The following is a 17,500-nucleotide window of genomic DNA, read 5'->3' as shown; positions in this document are numbered from 1 at the left end:
AAGTTGATTTTAATTGAGGATTTGATTATAATAAAGTCTCCAGATCAGTAGAAGCAGAATAAAAGTCACCATGAGATGAAAAAAGACTTTTTCACCTCAAAGTAAATAAAAATAAATAAAACAATAAATAAACACATCACAATGTACACCTAAGAAATGAAATAAAGAAATCATTTCATTTTTTGTTTGTTTTGTTGAGTTTTTACACCAAAAGCTCATTACTTTTACTTTTTAGTTTCTTTTTCTGCTATTGATAATATGACTGATGACATCACCCCTCCCCCCCAGGAGCCAGGAGTCAGGAGTCAGGAGTCAGGAGTCAGGAGCGGGAGTCAGGAGTCAGGAGTCAGGAGGCAGGAGGCAGGAGTCAAGAGTCAGGAGCGGGAGTCAGGAGTCAGGAGTCAGGAGTCAGGAGTCAAGAGTCAAGAGTCAGGAGTCAGGAGTCAGGAGTCAGGAGTCAGGAGTCAAGAGTCAAGAGTCAGGAGCGGGAGTCAGGAGTCAGGAGTCAGGAGTCAGGAGTCAAGAGTCAAGAGTCAGGAGTCAGGAGTCAGGAGTCAAGAGTCAAGAGTCAGGAGCGGGAGTCAGGAGTCAGGAGTCAGGAGTCAGGAGTCAAGAGTCAAGAGTCAGGAGTCAGGAGTCAGGAGTCAAGAGTCAAGAGTCAGGAGCGGGAGTCAGGAGTCAGGAGTCAGGAGTCAGGAGTCAAGAGTCAGGAGCGGGAGTCAGGAGTCAGGAGTCAGGAGTCAAGAGTCAAGAGTCAGGAGCGGGAGTCAGGAGTCAGGAGTCAGGAGTCAGGAGTCAAGAGTCAAGAGTCAGGAGTCAGGAGTCAGGAGTCAAGAGTCAAGAGTCAGGAGCGGGAGTCAGGAGTCAGGAGTCAGGAGTCAGGAGTCAAGAGTCAAGAGTCAGGAGTCAGGAGTCAGGAGTCAAGAGTCAAGAGTCAAGAGTCAGGAGCGGGAGTCAGGAGTCAGGAGTCAGGAGTCAGGAGTCAAGAGTCAGGAGCGGGAGTCAGGAGTCAGGAGTCAGGAGTCAAGAGTCAAGAGTCAGGAGCGGGAGTCAGGAGTCAGGAGTCAGGAGTCAAGAGTCAAGAGTCAGGAGTCAGGAGTCAGGAGTCAAGAGTCAAGAGTCAGGAGTCAGGAGTCAGGAGTCAGGAGTCAAGAGTCAGGAGTCAGGAGTCAGGAGTCAGGAGTCAGGAGTCAGGAGTCAAGAGTCAGGAGTCAGGAGTCAGGAGTCAAGAGTCAGGAGCGGGAGTCAGGAGTCAGGAGTCAGGAGCGGGAGTCAGGAGGCAGGAGTCAGGAGGCAGGAGTCAGGAGTCAGGAGTCAAGAGTCAAGAGTCAAGAGTCAGGAGCGGGAGTCAGGAGTCAGGAGTCAGGAGTCAGGAGTCAGGAGTCAAGAGTCAGGAGCGGGAGTCAGGAGGCAGGAGTCAGGAGTCAGGAGTCAAGAGTCAAGAGTCAGGAGTCAGGAGTCAAGAGTCAGGAGCGGGAGTCAGGAGTCAGGAGTCAGGAGTCAGGAGTCAGGAGTCAAGAGTCAGGAGCGGGAGTCAGGAGTCAGGAGTCAGGAGTCAGGAGTCAGGAGTCAAGAGTCAGGAGCGGGAGTCAGGAGCGGGAGTCAGGAGTCAGGAGTCAGGAGTCAGGAGGCAGGAGGCAGGAGTCAGGAGTCAGGAGGCAGGAGGCAGGAGGCAGGAGGCAGGAGGCAGGAGTCAGGAGTCAGGAGCGGGAGTCAGGAGTCAGGAGTCAGGAGTCAGGAGTCAGGAGTCAGGAGCGGGAGTCAGGAGTCAGGAGTCAGGAGTCAGGAGCGGGAGTCAGGAGTCAGGAGTCAGGAGTCAGGAGTCAGGAGGCAGGAATCAGGAGTCAGGAGTCAGGAGCGGGAGTCAGGAGTCAGGAGTCAGGAGTCAGGAGTCAGGAGCGGGAGTCAGGAGTCAGGAGTCAGGAGTCAGGAGCGGGAGTCAGGAGTCAGGAGTCAGGAGTCAGGAGTCAGGAATCAGGAGTCAGGAGTCAGGAGTCAGGAATCAGGAGTCAGGAGGCAGGAGGCAGGAGTCAGGAGTCAGGAGACAGGAGTCAAGTGTCAGGAGTCAGGAGCGGGAGTCAGGAGTCAAGAGTCAGGAGTCAGGAGTCAGGAGAATCAGGAGCGGGAGTCAGGAGTCAGGAGTCAGGAGTCAGGAGTCAAGTGTCAGGAGTCAGGAGTCAGGAGGCAGGAGTCAAGTGTCAGGAGTCAGGAGCGGGAGTCAGGAGTCAGGAGTCAGGAGTCAGGAGCGGGAGTCAGGAGGCAGGAGTCAGGAGTCAGGAGGCAGGAGTCAGGAGTCAGGAGCAGGAGTCAGGAGTCAGGAGTCAGGAGTCAGGAGTCAAGAGTCAAGAGTCAAGAGTCAGGAGTCAGGAGTCAGGAGGCAGGAGTCAGGAGTCAGGAGTCAGGAGTCAGGAGTCAGGAGCGGGAGTCAGGAGTCAGGAGTCAGGAGGCAGGAGTCAGGAGTCAGGAGTCAGGAGTCAGGAGTCAGGAGCGGGAGTCAGGAGTCAGGAGTCAGGAGTCAGGAGTCAGGAGCGGGAGTCAGGAGTCAGGAGTCAGGAGGCAGGAGGCAGGAGTCAGGAGTCAGGAGTCAGGAGTCAGGAGTCAGGAGGCAGGAGGCAGGAGTCAGGAGTCAGGAGGCAGGAGGCAGGAGGCAGGAGGCAGGAGGCAGGAGGCAGGAGGCAGGAGCGGGACAGTGTGAAGCGTTCCTCCTCCTCATTCTCATCACCTCTCCTTCCTGGAACAGTGTATTTTTAACGGTGAGAGAGAACATCAGTCACGCCCCGGGAGTTTAAACTGAACTGAGATCAGATCCTGCTGCCTCACAGTGTGGAGAGATAAATATATACATCTATATATATACTGTATATATATCTATCTATCTATCTGATTCACTGAGCGGGGGAAGACAGTTTAATTACATCTGTTAAGAAAGAACGAAGGAGGTGACAGTGTGTTTTCATCCATCTGCCTGTCTGTCTGTCTGTCTGTCTGTCTGCCTGTCTGTCTGTCTGTCTGTCTGTCTGTCTGTCTGCCTGTCTGTCTGTCTGTCTGTCTGTCTGTCTGTCTGCCTGTCTGTCGCTCCTCTCTGTGTCGCCTCATCCTTTGTCTTCCTGGATTTTCTGACTAAATCGCTCGTGCACCCAGCTCTGTTTATCAGCTGACTGGGAAGTCCCGGATGTCGGACTTTCCCGGCAGAACCTGAACGCAGCCTGAGAGTTCTGTCTGAAAAACTAAAATCAGCTGATGGCTGAAATCCAAATCCAGATCAACAGCAAAATCTGATCAGCTGATCCAGACTACCAGATTACAGACAGACAGACAGACAGGCAGACAGACAGACAGACAGGCAGACAGACAGACAGACAGACAGGCAGACAGACAGACAGACAGGCAGACAGACAAAAACGCCAAAAATAATCTTTAACAAAATAAATAAAGATTTGATTTGGTGTTTGATCAGTAAACTGAAGTTTTGTTCCCTTCGTTTAGTTTTCTGGTCGTTTTGTCCGATTCCAAAACTTTTTAAGACCTGGAAACGACTGAATTGATTCTGCAGACTCACCGATGAAAAAAGCAACTCACCTTCATCTCCCTCTGGAACCTCCTCTTCCTCGTACTCCGTGTCTTCATCTACATCGATCTGGAGAGGAGAAGAAGAACGAACGATGACTCCAGATGAATGAATAAAACACCGAGCTTCACTCTCACTAACAGAAACATTTAGTTTATTGATCCTCTTCACCTTCACCTCTCCGTTCTCTTCCTCCGCTCCTTTGTCTCCTTCTTTCTTCTCGCTGCTTAAAAGACAGAAAACAGTTTCATCACTTTGGAGTTTAACAGGAAATAAACAAGTCTTCTCTTCCTTCTTCACTCCTTTCCATCCTCCTTCCCTCCATGTCTACTTCCTTCCTTCCTTCCTTCCTTCCTTCCTTCCTTCCTTCCTTTCCTCCCTTCTGTCCTGTTTCTCTCCTACTTACATGATGTCTTCTCTCCCACCCATCCTTCTTTCCTTCCTTCCCTTCCTCCCCTCTTTACCATCCATCCCTCCATCTTTCTTCTCGTCATCTTTGTCTCCTCCACTCAGGTTTTCCACAGCGAAGCCGAGAAGATGTTCTGCCTCTCTCTTCATCCCTCCATCCCTTCCCTTTTCTAATCCCTCACACCTCTATTGATTTCTCCCTCTCTCTCTCTCTCTCTGTCTGTCTCTCCCCCTCATCCCTCCATCTCTCACTCTTTCTTCTTGTCGTCTCCGTCTCCTCCAGCCAGATTGTCCACAGCGATGGCCAAGAAGACGTTCAGCAGGATGTCTGAAACACGCTAAGGACACGCAACACGTCACATGACACGCTTCCTAAAACCTCTGCAGTCGCTACTTAACATGAAACACTGTACAGGAAGCAGTCAGAGCCAGAACAGTCTGTCTGGTTTCAGATGGTTTGTGTATTGAAGGATGGAGTTACCACAGAAGAAGAAGAAGAAGAAGAAGAAGAGGAAGAGGAAGAAGAAGAGGGAGTACAAACAGACTGTTGATTCTGACATCATGTGGATTCACTAAGTTGTTGGGAACTTTCCAATAGAAACACTTCCTCCCACACTTTAAACTCCTCATGTGTTTTAAGACGATACTGTAATAACTTTCCATCTGCAGTGAAATGACATTTCATGATGAGTCAGAAGAAGACAAGACAGATTTCCTCAATAAAATGACCCAGAAACCAGAAGAAAACTTCTCACACAACATTTTGATGTTTCCGAGACTTTTACTTTTCAGCAGCATCATGAAGCTGCTGCAGGCGACAGCTGGGTTTTGATTGGCAGCCTAAATATTTAAAGCAGAGGTTTTCACAGCTGCCGGTTTCTATCCTACCAGCTACTGAACTGCAGGTAATTGCACTGATGTTACTCACAGCGGCCATTTTGAACACTCAGGGTGTGAAACTCTGCAGAGTCCAGCAGCTCTGACCAAGATACATCAATTTATCACTTCACTGACTCACACTGAAAAACATTAGAAACAAATGGATCTGAGACATCGGTTCACACTTTAAAGCTCCACATCATGTAAAGCAGGACTCCCTCTCCTCTGTGAGGATAAAGGAGTTGGATGTGTATCTAAACATGGTGAAAGCATCAAAACTAAATCCACACAATCCATATTAGAAAAGCGAGCCTCTAAACGAGCCGTTTGGACTTCCGTAACTTTGTGGCGTCACAAAGGTTCGCTCATTATCATTTCTGTAAGAAATAACAGACTAACAAAGTGTTTTTTTCAAAGCGGTCGAGCGGTCGTCATCGTTTATTACCGGAGAGTTTTCCCTACCTGTAGCCGCCGGGCCGCGGCGTCTCACGTTTCACTCTGGAAACGGTTAGCCGATCGGAACGGAGGGTCGTGAATATTAATGAGCCTTAAAGACACGGCGACAGAAACGGCCTGTTCTTGGTAAGGCTCAGAGAGATGCTGGAAAATGAACGTGGAGAAATGGATTGAGAGTGTTTTTGGTTCATGACACCACACACACAGCTTTGAATGGACAGAAAGACACTAAATAAAACACTAGAATGTGGGACCTTTAAAATGTTTGGTCCTTTATCTCCAGCTAACAGAGTCTAGCCTAGCTAGCTAGTAGCTAACTAACTAGTAAGCTAGCTAACTAACAGGTACAGTTTCCCACCCTGAGGGGGCTTTCACACCTACCCTGGTTGGTCTGTTTTAATCGAACCATGGTGCGTTTACTCCGTAAGTCCGGTTCGTTTGGAGAGGTGAGAACACGCATTCGAACTCTGGTGCGGACCAAACGAGCGAACCACGGTCCTCCTGAAAAGTCGGGACTCGGTCCGTTTCCAAGTGAACCACGGTTCGGTTCGCTTTAGGTGAGAACGTAATCGGACTTAATATAGGACCTAATATAGGAAGCGAACCAAAATACGGTGCATTGTGGGTTGAAAACGGACGTTGACGCTTGGCAGAGACAGCCGCGCCGCTCACTAGCCTCGCAGCAAAATGAGTCGAGGGCAGACGCGGGGGAGCGATAAGGTGAGGGCGCTTCTGGAAATACGGGCTGACGATACTACAGCACGGATGCTTGTGGAAACACAAGAATCCCGAGGTCTTCAAACTCTTCAGTGATAAACTGAAAGAAAGGGGAATTGAGCGCACAGTGGACCGGTGTCGGTTGAAAGTTGTGATTGACGATGTGATTGACAGGAAGTGATTTTCTCTCGGAAATGTTCTGTCCAATAGATGAACGGCATGTAGGACCGCGTGCCATTTGTTTACAAATGTTGGTTCGCTTAACACAGGACCGTGTGAAGGAGTGTTCAAACTGGCCGCCTTAATGCTGCTTAGACTGACAGAATGAGTTAAAACTGCTGCTTTAAAGTGTAAAGTGTAAAGTGTAAAGTTTAAAGTTTAAAGTGTAAAGTTTAAAGTGGAAAGTGGAAAGTGTAAAGTGTAAAGTGTAAAGTGTAAAGTTTAAAGTGTAAAGTTTAAAGTGTAAAGTGTAAAGTGTAAAGTGGAAAGTTTAAAGTTTAAAGTGTAAAGTTTAAAGTGTAAAGTGTAAAGTGTAAAGTTTAAAGTGTAAAGTGTAAAGTGTAAAGTTTAAAGTGTAAAGTGTAAAGTGTAAAGTGTAAAGTTTCTCTGTCAGTTTGCAGGATACAGTTTCCACAGATGAAGAGGATGACGAAGTAAACGCAGACGATCATCCCAGGAAACACCGGGCCGCCGTACGCCATGATGCCGTCGTACATCACCATGTTCCAGTCCTCGCCCGTCAGGATCTGGACAGAGAACAATCCGGTCCCCATCAGTGTTATTGATCATCCTGGATCCCACTGTATCACCATGCTCAGGTCTACTGTCAGAATCTACTCTGAGATATCAATACGTTATCAATCAACATATAACGCCCCTGTACAGCTACACTATACATTAGGATCAGTGATTATTAATCAATATTGATCATCAGTTTCAGTCACAACATTATATTAGTGAAACACACACGGGAAGAAATGGTTTGAAAAAAATGTCTCAGACTGTAAATTGCTGAAAAGAGAATATTTACCCTGCAAGTGTGTGTGTGTGTGTATGTATGTGTGTGTGTGTGTGTGTGTGTGTGTGTGTGTATGTATGTGTGTGTGTGTGTGTGTGTGTGTGTGTGTGTGTGTGTGTGTGTGTGGACCTGGAAGCAGGTGAGCAGCGCCTGGGGGAAGGCGTCGAAGGTGCTGCGTTTGGTTTGCGTCTCGTCGAAGTTGAACTTCCCTCCGAACAGCTGCATGCCCAGCAGAGCGAAGATGATGAGGAAGAGGAAGAGCAGCAGCAGCAGAGAGGCGATCGACTTCATGGAGTTCAGCAGAGACGCAACCAGATTGGACAGAGCCGTCCAATGGCTGGAGGGGGGGGGGGGGGGGGGGGCAGAGAGAGAGAGAGAGAGAGAGAGAGAGAGAGAGACAGAGAGAGAGAGAGTGAGAGAGAGAGAGAGAGAGAGAGGGAGAGAGAGGGAGAGAGAGACACAGATAGAGAGAGAGAGAGAGACAGAGAGGGTGAGAGAGAGAGAGCAAGAGAGAAAGAGAGAGAGACAGAGAGAGAGAGAGAGAGACAGAGAGAGAGAGAGAGAGAGAGAGAGGTCACATCAGCACAAACCTACATGGAAATTCGCTTCACTTCCCCTTGACATCAGTTGAAAACGGCCCAAAGGACGAATAAACACAATCGCTTCCGGTTGTGAATCGATTTCACGCTTCAAATTAGGTGAACTTTGACCTGTGAATTCGTGCAGCCGGCCAATAGAAACACTTGCTTGGCTGTGTTGACCTCTGAGGAGAAAAATCCAACATGGAGGAATCATAATATTATATAATACAGACGGTGCATTCATGGTTTTCCTGTTGTGATGAAGCCAGTTAACTGATGAAGCCAGTTAACGTTAGCTTGCTAACCAAACAGCATCAGCTGACTGATGATGTCAGGACCTGCAGGACCAGGTGCTAGTTTCATTCAAATCATTTTAATAAATAGATTCATTCAAATTTGATTTTGCTGCTTAAGGCTTAAACTAGTCTTAAACTAAGTTTATGCAACAACCCCGATCAGTACAACGTAGTCTTCTACTGGTTTCTACTGGTTTCTGCCCGGTACAACGTAGTCTTTTACTGGTTTCTACCGGTTTCTGCCCAGTACAACGTAGTCTTCTACTGGTTTCTACCGGTTTCTGCCCAGTACAGTGTAGTCTTCTACTGGTTTCTACCGGTTTCTGCCCAGTACAACGTAGTCTTTTACTGGTTTCTACCGGTTTCTGCCCAGTACAACGTAGTCTTTTACTGGTTTCTACCGGTTTCTGCCCAGTACAACGTAGTCTTTTACTGGTTTCTACTGGTTTCTGCCCAGTACAACGTAGTCTTTTACTGGTTTCTACTGGTTTCTGCCCAGTACAACGTAGTCTTTTACTGGTTTCTACTGGTTTTCTGCCCAGTACAACATAGTCTTTTACTGGTTTCTACTGGTTTCTGCCCGGTACAACGTAGTCTTCTACTGGTTTCTACTGGTTTCTTCCCAGCGCCTGCAGGCGGGTCCTCACCGTGTGACCTTGAAGATGCGCAGCAGCCGGACGCAGCGCAGCACGGAGATGCCCAGCGGCGGCATGATGCCCAGCTCCACCAGGATGGTTTCCACGATGCCGCCGCACACCACGAAGCAGTCGAACCGGTTGAAGAACGCCACGAAGTAATGAGCCAGACCCAGACTGTACATCTTCAACAACATCTCCACCGTGAAGAGAGACAGCAGCACCTTGTTGGCTATGTCTGCAGAGAGACAGACAGGTGAGAGACAGACAGGTGAGAGACAGACAGGTGAGAGACAGACAGGTGAGAGACAGGTGAGAGACAGGTGAGAGAGAGACAGGTGAGAGACAGACAGGTGATAGAGAGACAGGTGAGAGACAGGTGAGAGAGAGGTGAGAGAGAGACAGGTGAGAGACAGACAGGTGAGAGAGAGGACAGGTGAGAGACAGGTGAGAGAGAGGTGAGAGAGAGACAGGTGAGAGACAGACAGGTGAGAGAGAGACAGGTGAGAGACAGGTGAGAGATAGACAGGTGAGAGAGAGACAGGTGAGAGACAGGTGAGAGAGAGACAGGTGAGAGAGAGACAGGTGAGAGACAGGTGAGAGAGAGACAGGTGAGAGACAGGTGAGAGACAGGTGAGAGAGAGAGACAGGTGAGAGAGAGACAGGTGAGAGACAGGTGAGAGACAGGTGAGAGAGAGACAGGTGAGAGAGAGACAGGTGAGAGAGAGACAGGTGAGAGACAGGTGAGAGAGAGACAGGTGAGAGACAGGTGAGAGAGAGACAGGTGAGAGACAGGTGAGAGAGGTGAGAGAGAGAGACAGGTGAGAGAGAGACAGGTGAGAGACAGGTGAGAGAGAGACAGGTGAGAGACAGGTGAGAGAGAGACAGGTGAGAGACAGGTGAGAGAGAGACAGGTGAGAGACAGGTGAGAGAGAGAGACAGGTGAGAGACAGACAGGTGAGAGAGAGAGACAGGTGAGAGAGAGACAGATGAGAGAGAAACAGGTGAGAGATAGACAGGTGAGAGACAGACAGGTGAGAGAGACAGACAGGTGAGAGAGAGAGACAGGTGAGAGAGAGAGACAGGTGAGAGAGAGACAGGTGAGAGAGAGAGACAGGTGAGAGAGAGAGAGACAACTCTTTGCTGTTTGCTGAGGGAAGTTAGTTGGCTAACTAGCTAGCTCGTTAGCCTCTGGCAGCTAATGATAATGAGCCAAATATATTCAAATGTGAAACAATATCTTGCCAATCTCTTGAATCGCTTCAGTGTGGGGAATCTGTGAAATGCTAAATGTGTGTGTGATGTGCGTCTTGGTTCCCAGCAGGAGGTCGGAGCTGGACTCGCTCCTCCAGGAAGAGTTTCACCATGAGTGTTCAACATGGCCGCCGTGTGAATAAGGTCGACTGACTCTGACCTTTCACCTCCTGCTCCTTCTGCTTGATCTCAACCTGCTACTACAGCGTTTACACAAGCTTACTGGTATCCAAGGTGCAGCGTTGTCATGGAGACAGAACTCAGTGTGTATTCTACAACATGGTCAGGTCCCTCCACTGTTAAATCTGTTCCGGTGTTCCTCAGGGTTCAGGACCGGGTCCACTACTTTTCTGAATCTACATGCTGCCACCATCGTAAGCATGGTGTTCAATTTCACTGCTATGCTGATGATACTCAGTTATATTTACCTTCACAATCTGGTGACTCCTCCCACTTATCTAATATTAAAGCCTGTTGGTCTGACATTAGAAGCTGGATGTCTTCTAATTTACAGTATGTGTGTGTGTGTGTGTGTGTGTGTGTGTGTCTATACCTGTGTGTTATTCCATGACATGCATCAGCCGCTCTGATTGGCTCTTGCCGGTGTGTGTGTGTGTTTTTTACCCTGGACTTCCGTCAGCCAGTCAGGTTGGTTGTAATGCTCGGAGGCGCTGAGCGAGGTGTTGAGGAAGACGAGCAGCAGAACCAGCCAATAGAACGTCACCGACTTGACGGCTGTGCGACAGTTCCTCCTGCACACCCTGTTCCACCTCCGCAACGTCCGACTGGAGGGGGGGGGGGGGGGAGAGAGAGAGAGGGAGAGAGAGAGAGAGGGGGGGAGAGAGAGAGGGGGAGAGAGGGGGGGGAGAGAGAGAGAGGGAGAGAGAGAGAGAGGGGGGGAGAGAGAGAGGGGAGAGAGGGGGGGAGAGAGAGAGAGGGAGAGAGAGAGAGAGGGGGGGGAGAGAGAGAGGGGAGAGGGGGGGGGAGAGGGAGAGAGAGAGAGAGGGGGGGGAGAGGGAGAGAGAGAGGGAGAGAGAGAGAGAGGGGGGAGAGGGAGAGGGGGGGGAGAGAGAGGGAGGGGGGGGCGGGGGGAGACAGAGAGAGAGAGATAGAGAGAGAGGGGGGAGAGAGAGAGGGGAGAGAGGGGGGGAGAGAGAGAGAGGGAGAGAGGGGAGAGGGGGAGAGAGAGAGAGAGAGAGGGGGAGAGGGGGGGCGGGGGAGACAGAGAGAGAGCGAGAGAGAGGGAGAGAGAGAGAGAGAGAGACAGGGGGGAGAGAGAGGGAGAGAGAGGGGGGGGAGACAGAGAGAGAGAGAGAGACAGGGGGGGAGAGAGAGGGAGAGGGGGGGGAGACAGAGAGAGAGAGAGAGAGAGGGGGGGGGGGGAGAGAGAGAAATGTTCAACTTCTCAGAAAAGCGCCGGGTGACGTGAACGGCTTTTTTCTCAGTCAGCCAATCACAGTGAAGGAGAGGCGGGGTTTCCCACAACAACAACAAAGATGAGTCGTAGTTTAGTGAGTTTCTGTTTCCACACAGCGATCATAAAGAGTCAGACTGGATCAGACTGTTATCTGATAGAAGAGCTGTTAGCTAGCAGCTCAGTTAGCAGCTAGCAGCTAACAGCTAACATCACATAACCTTTTCATGCTCTGCTTTTTATTTCTCCACAAGAAGCTCCAGCAGGCAGACTGAGCATCTGGCTGCCTGGGTAGAACAGGCAAACTTTATTTATACAGACAAACACAAATTCAATGTGTTTCACATAAAACAGAACAATACATAATTTGCCTAGTAAAATGACATAAAAAAGAGAGCTAGAGAGAGAAAGATAAACATATGTAACAGATAACACAGCAGACAGGGAACCAGGAAGCAGAGTGTCCGGTGTGATGTGAACTCACCAGCAGCTGTTCTTCATCATCTGAGCGCTGACACAGAAATGAAATCACATTTACTGGACAGTGAATTCATCACAGCAGATTACAAGGAAAACTTTATTTTGTTTTGTTATTGTTTTGTTATTTTGTTTATTTAAGTGCAGAAGACGCACATACACACACACTGCTTCAGTATATCGAGTCAGTTTGTCAGTAGCTTACAAATCACCGCTGTCCCGCAAAAACCTCGTGACTCCGATCTTAGAGTTTTAACTTCAGTCCTATGAAAGTTTTTAAAAGGCGTTTCTCTGAGATCCTGAAACATTTTGGAGATGAAAGGTTTTCACTGGACAGACGAGACGAACGCTTAAAACCATGAAACTCAACACAGAAACACTTTTACATTCAGGAGGACAAAGACAAACGTGACAGGAACTTTTTATTGAAGAACTGGTGAGACTTACTGACAGTGTGTGTGTGTGTGTGTGTGTGTGTGTGTGTGTGTTACCAGCAGGCCTGGCAGCAGTTAGCGTGTTCCTCATCGATGTTCTCCGTGTTCGTCGACGCCGTTTCACTGGCAGGAAGACTCGCTGAGAGAGAGAGAGAGAGAGAGACAGAGAAAGAGACAGAGAGAGACAGAGAGAGAGAGAGAGAGAGAGAGAGAGAGACAGAGAGAGAGAGAGAGAGAGACAGAGAGAGACAGAGAGAGAGAGAGAGAGAGAGAGAGAGAGAGAGAGACAGAGAGACAGAGAGACAGAGAGAGAGAGACACACAGAGAGAGAGACAGAGAGAGAGAGAGACAGAGAGAGAGAGAGACAGAGAGAGAGAGAGACAGAGAGAGAGAGAGAGAGAGACAGAGAGAGAGAGAGAGAGAGAGAGAAAGAGAGAGATCAGATTGTTTATGTTGAGTTTTCATAGTTATTTTTGTTATTGTCATTAGCAGATATTTATTGTTTTTACCATTCTGTTTCTTTTTCTTTTATCTAATATTTCCCCCTCTATCTGCTCTATCTGCAACATTAATGGATTTATAATTCATTTTAATAAAGGAAGTTGGAAATAAGTGGAATTGAGAGAGAAGAGAAAATTATTTGAAATAGGGTCAAATAGAGAGAGAGAGAGAGAGAGAGAGAGAGAGAGAGAGAGAGAGAGGGAGACCCAGATATAGAAAGATATTGTGGCATCATTCTAGATTTAGATTGGACTGAGAAATGAACACACACACACACACACACACACACACACACACACGCACATGCACACACACACTCACCCCTGCAGCAAATGTAATTAGCAATGGATCCTAATTGGCAGTAACGAAGGTAGAGAGAGAGAGAGAGAGAGAGAGAGAGAGAGAGAGAGAGAGAGAGAGAGAATGTGTGTGTGTGTGTGTACCGTGTGTTTCGTTGGAATGGCTGAACCATCCAAACTTCCCTCTCTTCTTGTCTGACAGATCGCCCAGAGACGGACCTGAGAGAGAGAGAGAGAGAGAGAGAGAGAGAGAGAGAGAGAGAGACTATTGTTGTCTATAAACAAAAAGAGGCGTGTTTTTCAGTAAGTCAGCTTCTTATAAACTGATGAAAAATAAATGTATAACAGTCATATTGTCGTCCTCTGTGGGCTGAAGACCTGTTCCTGAAGCGAACTCTGCAGCTCCACCTGCAGCCGGATATCACAACAGTTCTATAAACGAAGATATTGATCCAGTATTGCTAATTTGACACAACAGATTATGATTTTAATCTTCTGCTGGTCTCAGTCCCTCAGGATCCACTACAACACAGAACCAGTTTCTGATACAGAGTGAAACGTCCCACTGCCGTCAGACTGGAGACCGATGCTATAGCGGCGTCCATGTTTGTTTTTACCGTTCCTTCCTGTTCCTCTCTTCTTCTGTGTTTTGTCTTGGTGCGATATGATTTTTTTTTAAACACTTCAGGATTTCAACCACAAGCTGCACATCAACACAGAAGAAGACCGCCGCTGCGTTCTTTACACTCAGGCTTTACATTACGCTGATGTTCGACTGTACAATGCACTTGTGATAAATCAGACTTCTGAGTGTTAATATGTGTATTATTTCTTAGGATGGTTTCCCAGTGGGAAATGGGAATACTGTACTGGTTTACTGGTGTATTTATTGTTTGAATTGAACTGACATCAGAGACAGAAATCATCTGTATCTCATTATGTGACAGCATCATTATGTATAAGTTATATATTATTATTATGAATCAAATTAAACTCCAGCTGATCTGCAGTCATTTCTCAGATGAGTTTCAGCCCCATTAGCTTCACTAATTGATTTCCTTTAATAGAATTTGGTTTAACCGCTTTAGTAATTGCCTTCCATTAACTGACTGGCTCTGACCGGTTTGTCACTGAGCAGCTGTCAGACTGAGTTCAGATGTTGTGAAGCTGAGCTGAAGTCCAGAAGCAACAAACATCCAGACAGAAATTTAAAGATTTAGTAAAAAAAAACACAAAGTTACAGATTGAAAACATTTATCAGTCAGCAACATTTTGTCTCTGAAAAACTGAAATACTGTTGCTGAACTGAGTTTCAACTGCAGGAATGAATTTTATGTATAAGAAACTATGGAAAATCCACTGATCTATAACAATCAACAAATATGGCTATAGCACAAATTAACTATTCAATATCACTAATACGTCAATGAACACCGTTTCCATTATTTCAAGCATATAAATAACAAAATATATCTAATATATCTTTTCTCTTACAGTACGATGCATTTGACTGGCAGGTTGGGGTTGAAATTCCTTATTATTATATATTAGACTGAAATTGATTGAACTGAAATTTGATTATTGACATTTGTTTTGACAGCCTTAGTAGTCACATCCTTCTCTCTCTGTCTCTCTCTCTCTGTCTCTCTCTCTCTCTCTCTCTCTCTCTCTCTCTCTCTCACGGGGGTTTCCGTCCTCGTCGAACTCGTCGATGTCCTCTGCCTGTGTGATCCAGTCCATGTATCCACACAGATCCTCCTCCATCTGCTGCTTCTCCCTCAGCTTCTGGAAGTCTCCCCGAGCCTTCGCCTTCTCCCTCTCCTTGGAGAACTCTCTGGAAACACACGCAAGAGACACGTAACACACGCATAAAACACGCATGACACACACACAACACAAATATCGCAACAATACATGTTAAAGCACACAGTTTATAAAGAAAGAGTTCCCAGAAGTCTCTATGAGTCTTGGCCTTTTCTCTCTTCTTAAAGAACGCTGTGGAAAATAACATTCTCACACACACACCAACACACACACACACACACACACACACACACACACACACACACACACACACACAAGCTAACCAGCTATAATGAGTTCAGTATCACTTTAGTTCTTATTTTACCACTCTAACACTGTATGTATAATAAATCTGGGTGGAGTTTCTTTCCTCTTTTAATTTCCTCTGATAAGAAACAAAGGAACGAACCCGCTGAGAACTCCCAGAACCAGGTTGAGAACGAAGAACGAGCCGAAGATCACCAGACTGACGAAGTAAACCCAGGGCAACTCAAACCCTATGGCATCATTCATCTGCCGAGAGACAGGAGAGAGAGACAGCTGTGTATTATATTTGTTACTGTTTTGAAAGAAAGAAAGAAAGAAAGAAAGAAAGAAATCATTAACCAACTAGTTATGGTATTATATTACCTAGTATAGAGCATCCATCCATCCCTCCATAGTGATAACTAACTGGTTTTAGTATTGTATTACTGGTTACTGGTTATTATTGTATTACTGGTTATGTTATTCTGGCTCACCCAGTAGAGCACGTCGGTCCATCCCTCCATCGTGATGCACTGGAAGACGGTCAGCATGGCGAAGAAGAAGTTGTCGAAGTTGGTGATTCCTCCGTTGGGCCCGTCCCACCGGCCGCGGCACTCCGACCCGTTAATCATGCACTGCCTGCCGTGACCCGCGAACGCACACGGCACCGGGTCGTCCTCCACATACATGTCTGAGGAGAGAGAACACAGATATACATATCATACATATCAAATTGTATCATATCATATCTTACCATATAAGATATGATACAATACAATACAATATGATATGACCAGAGAAGATACAATATGATACGATACGCTGCGCTGTGCAATGATAAAATACATTAATACAATACAACAATACAATATATCATACGACACTACGGTACAGTACAATATGATACAATACAACACGAAACGATACAATATGATACAATACAACACAATACGAAACGATACAATACGATACAATATGATACAATATGATACAATATGATACAATACAACACGATACGATACGATACAATACGATACAATATGATACAATATGATACGATACAATATGATACAATATGATACAATATGATACAATACAACACGATACGATACGATACAATACGATACAATATGATACAATATGATACGATACAATATGATACAATACAACACGATACGATACAATATGATACAATACAACACGATACGATACGATACAATATGATACGATACAATATGATACAATACAACACGATACGATACAATATGATACAATACAACACGATACGATACGATACAATATGATACGATACAATATGATACAATACAACACGATACGATACAATATGATACAATACAACACGATACGATACGATACAATATGATACGATACAATATGATACAATACAACACGATACGATACAATATGATACAATACAACACGATACGATACAATATGATACGATACAATATGACACAATATGATACAATACAATACAATATGATACAATACAACGCGATACGATACAATATGATACGATACAATATGATACGATACAATATGATACAATACAACATGATACGATACGATACAATATGATACGATACAATATGACACAATATGATACAATACAATACAATATGATACAATACAACACGATACGATACGATACGATACAATATGATACAATACAACACGCTACGATACAATATGATACAATACAATACAATACAATACGATACAATACAATACAACACGATACGATACAATATGATACGATACAATACAATACGATACAATACAATACAACATGATACGATATGATACGATACGATACAATATGATACGATACGATACAATATGATACAATATGATACAACATGATACGATACAATACGATACAACATGATACAATACAATACGATACAATACAATACATATGATGCGATACGATACAATATGATACGATACAATACGATATGCTACGATACAATGCGATATGATACGATACAATACAACATGATACGATATGATACGATACGATACAATACGATACGATACAATACAACATGATACGATATGATACGATACGATACAATACAACATGATACGATATGATACGATACGATACAATACGATACGATACAATACATATGATACGATACGATACAATATGATACGATACAATACGATATGCTACGATACAATGCGATATGATACGATACAATACAACATGATACGATATGATACGATATGATACGATACGATACAATATGATACAATACAATACAACATGATACGATATGATACGATACGATATGATACGATATGATACAATACAATATGATACGATATGATACGATACAACATGATACGATATGATACGATACGATATGATACGATACGATACAATATGATACAATACAATACAACATGATACGATATGATACGATACAACATGATACGATATGATACAATACAACATGATACGATATGATACGATACAATATGATA

At 45.6% G+C, this 17,500-nt stretch overlaps 1 pseudogene; it reads right to left on the bottom strand.

Moving 5' to 3' along the window:
• LOC139925148 (voltage-dependent L-type calcium channel subunit alpha-1F-like) overlaps window positions 1-17,500 on the bottom strand; it is a 50,956-nt pseudogene that overhangs the window by 27,709 nt on the left and 5,747 nt on the right.

The sequence above is a fragment of the Centroberyx gerrardi genome, chromosome 14 (genome assembly GCF_048128805.1).
Source record: "Centroberyx gerrardi isolate f3 chromosome 14, fCenGer3.hap1.cur.20231027, whole genome shotgun sequence".
NCBI lineage: Eukaryota > Metazoa > Chordata > Actinopteri > Beryciformes > Berycidae > Centroberyx > Centroberyx gerrardi.
Note: the sequence above shows the minus strand (reverse complement) of the source record. Positions and strands in the feature narration are given on the sequence as shown.